Source organism: Protomyctophum bolini, assembly GCF_963924005.1.
Source record: "Protomyctophum bolini genome assembly, contig: SCAFFOLD_77, whole genome shotgun sequence".
Taxonomy (NCBI): Eukaryota; Metazoa; Chordata; class Actinopteri; order Myctophiformes; family Myctophidae; genus Protomyctophum; species Protomyctophum bolini.
Genome location: NW_027666171.1, coordinates 54,557 through 63,480, shown reverse-complemented (window position 1 = coordinate 63,480; position 8,924 = coordinate 54,557).

Sequence of the window (8,924 nt, the reverse complement as noted above, 5' to 3'; positions counted from 1 at the left end):
TATTGCCCGCGCCCCTAGCGGCCAGGGTTCTCTTGCGCATTTACAATGGAGAGAAAAGCAAGATGGCCGCCAGATTCCGAGACAGAGTTGATTAAAATACCTTTTTTATTGAAAAAATAAGCATCTGCGGGGTTTAATATTGTTCCGCAGACGTCACAAACAAGTGGGGCAAAAATAAAAGCAGCTTAGATTTTGTATTTGTACAAGGTAAGAGTGATTTAAAGGCACCAAGGTTGCTTTCTCGACGTTAGGGGTAGGTAGGGGTAGAGAGATTCGTCAGAATTTTGGGCTAAAGCTGCACTGTGTTGCAGAATCCATGGAAAAGTGGGTATTAACGCCGTCTGGTGGTGGATTTTCACTGACAGAGGTAGAATTATACTTCTTCCGTACAACAGTGTTTTACAGTAAGTCAGTCCGTCAAGTCGATGTTTAGTCAATTTATGCGAACGCACTTCCGGAAGCTTTCAAATTAAGAGGAAGTTCTACTCGTCAAGTTCAAGCATCAAAATTCTGACGTTAAACGCTGCATTTCCGCTTTCTCTTCAAAATAAAACGTGAGCTCCGAAAATAGCTTTAGCTACTGTTAGGTTTATTTTATTTCCATGGCTATTATTACGAGTCACGTGTTTTATTGTTGTTCTAAAGGACAGAACATTAATTAACACAAACTGTCGATTAAATAAATAATGTTTTAAAACAAATAAAGTCTTGTTTCAGAAGCTAACTAATAGAGTGAGGACATTAATAACAATAGGTTAGCTTTAGCTATCGATAGCTTTATGCTATCTTCATGGGTATTAATACGTGTCTAAGTGTTTTATTGTTGTTCTAAAAATTAGAAGATTATTTAACACAAACTGTCGATTCAAATAAAGAAAGTTTTACAACAAATAAAGTGTCGTTTTTACGTCATGAAGACACACAGCTACTAGCTAGCGGCTAGCGGCTAGCTGGCTAGCTAGTCTTCTGTGACTCGGCACTGCGGCTGCGCAGTCGGCGAAAACAGCCGAAGTACGAACCCTAAACATCGGCTGTTTTCGACGCGCGTCACATGAAATACACGCTGCCGCATACTGCAGTTGTCTGTTGTTACCACCAGGTGGCATCAGAGACTACATTCTGCTGTATCTGTGCTGTGTGGAACCAAATGGACCCTTATGGGTCTGTAACTCTGTGGACAGATGGAACCAAATGGACCCGTTATGGAACCAAATGGGTCCATTTGGTTCCATTTCTATTTTCTACACTCTCAGTGTTAAATTAACATTGATTATTTGATTTTACAATATAAATTGGGGGTCCCAGAGATAGAAATGCCATTAAATGGGAGTCCGACTAATGCAGATCAAACTGGCCCCGGGGTGTCATTGAAATTAATCACTGCTAGAGCTGTCACAATCTTCTCTTATGGGGGTCCCTAGCATATCTATTCAAATGGGGGTCCCTAGCATATCTATTCAAATGGGGGTCCGCGGGCTAATTAGTGTCAATTTGGGGTTCCTTGACATGGACAAGTTTGGGAACCACTGCATGTTTTAGGAACAATATGGAGCCTAAATAAATGTACTCGAATGGCCAGTTCACACTAACCTTTTAACAGGTAGTTGTAAAATAAACTTTATTCTCAATGTGTTTTTATATTTATTGGTTAAATAAAATATATGCTAAGAATTCACCTAATTGTTTACTTTAAATGAAGGTAGTTATTTAACTACCATTATTGAATGGATGTGAATTAAACTAGTCGTTATTTAATTTATAACTATTAATAATGAATGGATGTGAATTAAACTAGTCGTTATTTAATTTATAACTATTAATAAAGAATTGATGTGAATTAAACTATAGTTGTTTATTTCATTTATAACTATTAATAATGAATGGATGTGAATTAAACTAGTCGTTATTTAATTTATAACTACTAATAATGAATTGATGTGAATTAAACTATAGTTGTTTATTTCATTTATAACTATTAATAATGAATTGCATTTTTTTTATATAGCGCTTTTCCAAGTGCTCAAAGCGCTTTACAATGGTTCATTCATTCATACATAATAATGAATGGATGTGAATTAAACTATAGTTGTTTATTTCAATTATAACTACTAATGGATGTGAATTAAACTAGTTATTTCATTTATATAAACTTGGTGACCTGATGTGTTTTATTATTTATATAAACTTGATTGATGTGTTTTATGTATATAAATTTGATTACATGATGGCGACGCCCCCCTGTCAATCACCACACGCCCCCAAGGCTCGCATCAGCGTGTCACCGTCTACCCAGAAACAGGAGTATTTCAACCTGAGAGATTTCGCCTTTTAGAAATAGAAATGATATACATCTGTATGGTAAAGTATCCTGATATAATATAACTATCACAACGGTGGCGGTTTGACTGGTTTCCCTTTTTCTATTGAGAACTGTAGACACTGTTCAGTTAACAGTACTTACGTAGGTGACAAGATATTGCCTGATGCTCAAAGTGCAATATCACACAAGCCCAAGTGGGAATTCTGTCTTATTACTCAGCATATAGATTGTTGATATAACATATAGAAGAACATGACTACAGGACTACTGCAAACTTTGCAAAGTCATCTGCTAAGTATGAAAAAGCAAATTGATTTTAAATTCACAAACTTTGAGACAAAGTAATCTTCTAATCCACTGCTAGCCAGTAGCCACTGTTTGCTCTTAAATCAGTGTGTTATCGTGGACCTTTTTGACAAACATTACACAGTAAAAAGTTCGATAATCTTTTTAATTGGGAATGGGAATAGACATGGACAATATAAAATCCACACTTCAAATGCAATCAGAATCACACACAAACGTATATTAGGTTTATGCTTCAGCAGAGGTAAATCTCCACAGGTTCCATTTTCAACCTCTCATAATTATGGTCTGTTCAAAAAAAAAAAAGTTGACACAGTGGAAAAAGAAGGCTCAACATTTAGCTCAACATATTGACCAGCAGACTTCACCTTGAAAGAAATATAAGTCTTATCAACCTTAAACTAGTTTGTAATCTATTTTTCTTAACCAGACATATTTGAAGAAGAATAAATACAAAGCTTCAGCTCTGTGGTTTGTATCCATAGCCAACTAATATAATATAGCATAATGATATTCTAACTGCAGCTCAAGAATATTAATATATCATACTATATTATCCCCTGGGCCTGTGCAGAGATCCAGTTCTGGTTGGATACTTTCAGTTCTGATTTTGTATTGTAACGTTAATCATGTGATTTTTATAAGACACGCAGGTGTATATAAAACATTCATACGATAGCTGATGTGTTACTGGTATGTTTATAACAATCGCAGTACTTTGCAGGGAGATAACTATTTATGACAGAATACACAGTGACATTAAATGGAGCAAGGTGCATTATTGAAGCACATGTATTGTTATTTGGTTATCCTTATAATGTATATTTGCACACAACAAGAAATGAGGAAGCCTCAACTGGTCCAGGACGGGTTGAGGATCAGAGCTGCACAAAAACACAGCTTCACGAAAAGCAAACGAATAGAACAAGTTAACAACAGCTAGGGGAGTGAGAAGTCCAAACAAAGAAATTATTTAAGTTAAAAAGGGAGAAGATACTTTATTGACCCATTTAGGCCTGACGTCGAAATAAAAATAGAGTCTTCTGAAAGAATATATACCGGTATTCAAAGATTTGTGCCGCATTTTCACGATTTTTCAAAAGAATGCGCGCTATGAGCTATTTCTCAATAGCTAAAGTATAACATATTGCTTAGTTCCCGCCCAGAATGGATTAGTATTAAACCAACAAAATGGAACATGAAACAACGGTAAACTCATACATCACTGCCTAATTCAAATAGCAATGCAATATGGCAACATAAAACCATAAAGCTTAATAATATCTCTGGAGGAAGGACCACTTGTTTCAATGAAAGTTGCTCACCCAGTGCATCGTCCCTATAAGGACACCCTACTGTACTTCCAGGTAATAGTTACTGTAAGTCACTGACTGAGGACAAAAACATGCTCAGTAGTGTCTGTCCATTATGCGTCCACGTCAAGAATTAAACTACCTCCATACGCCAGCCTGTGAGTGGAGCCCATTGGTTGAGCCCTTTTCGCTCGCTGATGTATTGGACCCAAGAGCTTTGCTTCAAAAAGGCCTGCGGTCTTGCAATGGACAATAACTGAAGGTTATACCCTGAAGCATGCTGGGAAGTCTGTCTTTGTCACATTGGCTGCTGGGGGGGGGGACACACTACACAACCCCCACCTGAGGGGTTTCACTGTCCCTCCCTATAGTGCCCAACACACCTCCAAATGTCCTGGAAGTTCTGAGGCACACGTATACGTATTATGTACGTCTCCTTAGCTCATCCGGCCCTGGAGACACGCCGGTGGCCTTGGAGGTTCGGGGTCCCAGTGTGAAGGTCATTGTGATGGGGAGCGGGGAGGACTATCCCCCCTGACATCAGAAACATGGACTCACCATATTTCAATCTCACCTCAAAACCCACCTGTTTAGGAAGGCTTATGACTCTGTGTGACCTCTGTGTCTTCTGCTGCAAGCTGTGCCCTAGTTTTGTTCTGCTTTTAACTGTGATCTTGTACTGTTTTTAACCTGTACGGCGACCTTTGAGCACTTGGAAAAGCGCTATAAAAATGCAATTCATATATTATTATTATTATTAACACATCCAAGCCTTTGTGATTCTTGGAACTGTGAGAGAGTCTTACGTTGGACAAGAACTACTGCTCAAAGGGTCTGACTCTGAGCAGAAATGCAGTAAATAGTAAATACCGTCCACGAAAACGTACTTTGAGGCTGTGCAGATCCGTTTATATTCCATAGACATGAGCACCGTGTCACGATTGGTCGAAAAAAAAAAAGACAGCCTCCCGGGGAAATACATACAACAAAGTCAACAATTTCACCTTAGTTCTTTACCAGGGTTTCCTCCTTGTCAGATGAGAAGAAAAAGTCTGGAAACAAGGTTAATGAGGGCTTGGCACCGACTGGACGCCATTCAGGTCCCAGGTCAAGTGTAGCCCTTCAGCTTTAGTACTAGGTGGTCAGTGGAAGGGCTAGAAAGGTTCACTGTGTCACTACACAGTTTACGTTGGTATGGTCGTTTAATACCGGTGAGGGTAGAAGTCGAAGTTGGAGGACGGAGGCTGCTGGGCGGGGCGTGTACGTGTACCTACATAGGGGTGCAGAGGGTCATGTTATGTAAATATTGAATCAAACAACTTAAAACCTGTCTGGGGTGCACACAAAAGGGCCTGAGTAGACGTTAAAATGACCCCAAACATGTCTGAAAGTGAAATATCCCTTCAAGACATTATTAAAGATAATCAGTGTTTTCTTTCATATATGATAAATAAATAAGAATACAGAAATAAAATAAATCAGTGTTGTTACAATGACACTGTGATGTTACATTTAGTGTTTTCTCATTTAGATCATGCCAAAGTCAAGATTAAATGTATCCCTAGAGGCATGCAGGAAAGCTCTTTAGCACAATGGTTAAAAAGATTATAATAATAAAAAAAAACTAACACAGGAAAACAGATTCAAATCCAGGGTAGAAGAGGAATTATATAAACATGTGATTGTTGTGGTTCTCAACCTTTTTCATGTCAAGGACCCCCAGAATTATCTGTATTTGGCCGCCGACCCCCCATCTGAAAATATGTTGTTGCAGGGACCTGGGGCAGTGGTGGCTATATGTAAAGTTTATACGTATAAATTTCATTATATAGATATTCCACTGTTACTTTCTTAGCTTACGCATGTTTCATGATGAATGTTTTTATGTGATGTATTCCCATGCTTTTGTTCTTGCTTAATGTAAGTCGCTCTGGATTAAGAGCGTCTGCTAAATGCCTAAATTGTAAATTGTAAATTGTAAATTGTGGCCGAAGGGTTTGCGGAGCGGTCTTGATATCGGAAGGTCGCTAGTTCGTATCCCCGGACCGGCACGTTAAAATGACCACCGCTGAAGTGCCCTTTATGGACAAGGCATTGAACCTCTACCATGAAATGTTCTATGAGCAGGGCCTGGCCGTAAACAAGTTCTTGAGCTTAGTCCAGTTACCCTGGGTAAATATAGTAACTTTGCTTTGCTTTGCTTTACCTCCCCAGAAGCAAAGATTTGAGTTAAAAACGTTCACTCTGAAAGAATATATATTCAAAAATTTGCGCCACATTTTCATGATTTCTTTCAAAAATACAAGCTCGTAGCGTGGCACTAGGTGCCGCGCTACGAGCTTGTAGATCTGCTATTTTTCAATAGCTAAAGTAGCCTATAAAATAACGCTTAAAACACCAAAAGGGGTTCCCGTTTTGAATGGGTTAATCTCTCACTCACATCAGAGTCTGCCAGGCTGGAAGGTCCACTGGGAGCTTCACTCATGGTTTCAACTCCCGAAGAGGACGACGTTGGTCCGGGGTCATACCTATGTTCCCTCAGCCCTATGTTCCCTCAGCCCTATGTTCCCTCAGAAGGAGCATTGGTCCGAGGTGTGCTGGGGGTCGGGAGAGGGTGGGTGGTTAGGTTTAGGTGTCTGCCCCGGGGGAGGTTAGGGTTAGGGTGAGGGTTTGAGGTAGGTTGTCGATCGGACCGTCGGCATATTGACGCGGACCCGAGGGAACATAGGGCTGAGGGAACATAGGTACGGTCCCGTTGGTCCATGATGTCTCTTTAGCCAATCAGGAACCTCGTTGTTAGGTGAAGCGTGGTACGAACTTCCCGTTTCAGATGGCGTTCCCCCACTCACTGCACAGAAGAACACAGACAAACAAGACCTTTACAATGATGATAAAGCAAGAAGAAATGATTTTACCGGTATATAAATGTTATCTTCTTTCCTCAGTTCACATGCTATATTATATTATATATTAGATTACTGACAGCGCGGAATCGTAAAGGGCCGCTTCACCCATTTTCAACCTATCTTCGTGAAATTGCTCCGACTCCTCACTAAAGGCCTATCCGTAGTCTGGATTTTCGGTGGTGAGGTGACCACCGCTCCGGTGGTGAGCTGACCACCGGAGCTGAAATAACGTTGAGCGGTGGTGAGTAAAAACAGAGAGAAGGGCTGGAGCGGTGGCGGTGGTTTGCTCTTCACCGCGGCTCGTGACGCATGTTGTAGTTCGGTGGTCACCTAACCACCGTAAATCCAGACTATGTATAAGCCTTAATGCTCATTATAAGATGGCAGCTCTTTTGTCAATAGTCCAAATAGTACAAACAGACAAAATAGACAATCTACAAGCTCACAACAGTTCAAACTTCATATAATGCAACCAGTTTTGCGCTTGTAGATCTGCAGTTGTATTAAAACAATATTGTAAATGATTTAGTTCTTTTTTTAAATAATTTTGAAGATTTCTAACATTATATTTTCATATGGGGGTCCCTGGCGCAAAATATTGTCAGATACATATAGTATACATATAGATACATACAGTAACATAATGTGACAAAAAAGACACATAGGAAAGAGGCCCTTAAGTTTGGACACACTCCGGTCCACACTTCATATGGACAGTGGCGTGCACAGATAGATGCTATATATTACCTTTCTATAATGTTTCTATATGTTACCTTTCTTAGTACACAATTGAAATGTACACAAAGTACTCAGTACTCAAAGTACTCGTATATATTACCTTTCTATACATTAAGTTTCTGTATCCATTGAGCCATTTGTCATGTATCCAATGTCATGTATCCATTGAGCCATTTGTATTAAGAACAACACCACAAAGTATTTTCAACTTTTGAGTGAGGTTTCCTGTCCATTTTATATATTATGCGTACCCTTTACCCCTAGACTAATCGGTGCGTAACAGCATATGTAAGTAAAGTAGGCTAATATGTTCTTAAACACAGTAGAGCCCAGGCCTTAATTCCCCCTTCATATTACTGTTGATCAATTGTACTTTTATCACAATTCACATTATTAAACAGTAATAATGATGTTAGTCAAGTAGGTATGGAGACATGAGAAGACCTCTGTTACTGAACAAACAATATATCAATTACAGCACCTTTAACATTTCACAAAGGCAGTTCTGTAGTTCTGCTGGAACTCCTCAGAGTCAAAGAGGTGTAAAATGGTCTCAGTTCATCCATAATGTGATCATTAACAGGTGATCTGTCCAATGCCAGACAACCAGTGACCATCAACACGTTTAAACCCTGCATTTGAATGCATTGTTTACAGTGACTGAAGCAGCAGCCATCATCATTAGTCTGTTTACATTTTAACCTGTGGGAATAATGTGAGTTTTGTTCATTATTTAGCATTTGAAAAAACATTGAATAAAATCACAACCCTATTGAAACTCAGAGCAACACAACCTGAACAATGACTTAAAGTTGTCCAGGTTTCCCAGGTTTAAACAAATACAGTTTTTGCTGTTATTGTGTCTGTTGTTAATAACAATGTAATCATGGATATGATTATTATAAGGATGTAATGACTTATCCTGCTCATGAATTAAGTATCTGTGCTAATTCAGTATTTTTTCTATATAATTTAATGCATGTATTATTTAGTTTGTTTTGCTTAGTTGGTTTGTTTACAGCCATTATTTTTGTTGCAGATAGAGCTTTTGTTTTGAAGGTGATGGGCAGTTCACAGCTGAGTCTATTTAATTAAGAGAGCACACAGGGAGTGAGAGAGCACTGGGAAGGTCCATGGTTTTTTACCAGCAGGTTAAATATATTAGTGAACGAAAACCTGAACCTGAACCATAATTAAATAACAAATAGGCACACACACGAACGGTGACACGCTGCTGTTTTGCAGGTGCTCCTCCTGTCCTGTCCTGTCCTGTCTGTCTGTCTCTCTCTATCACTGTGGTCCGTCTGTGACCAACTGCATGCACGTTCGACAGTCTATTTA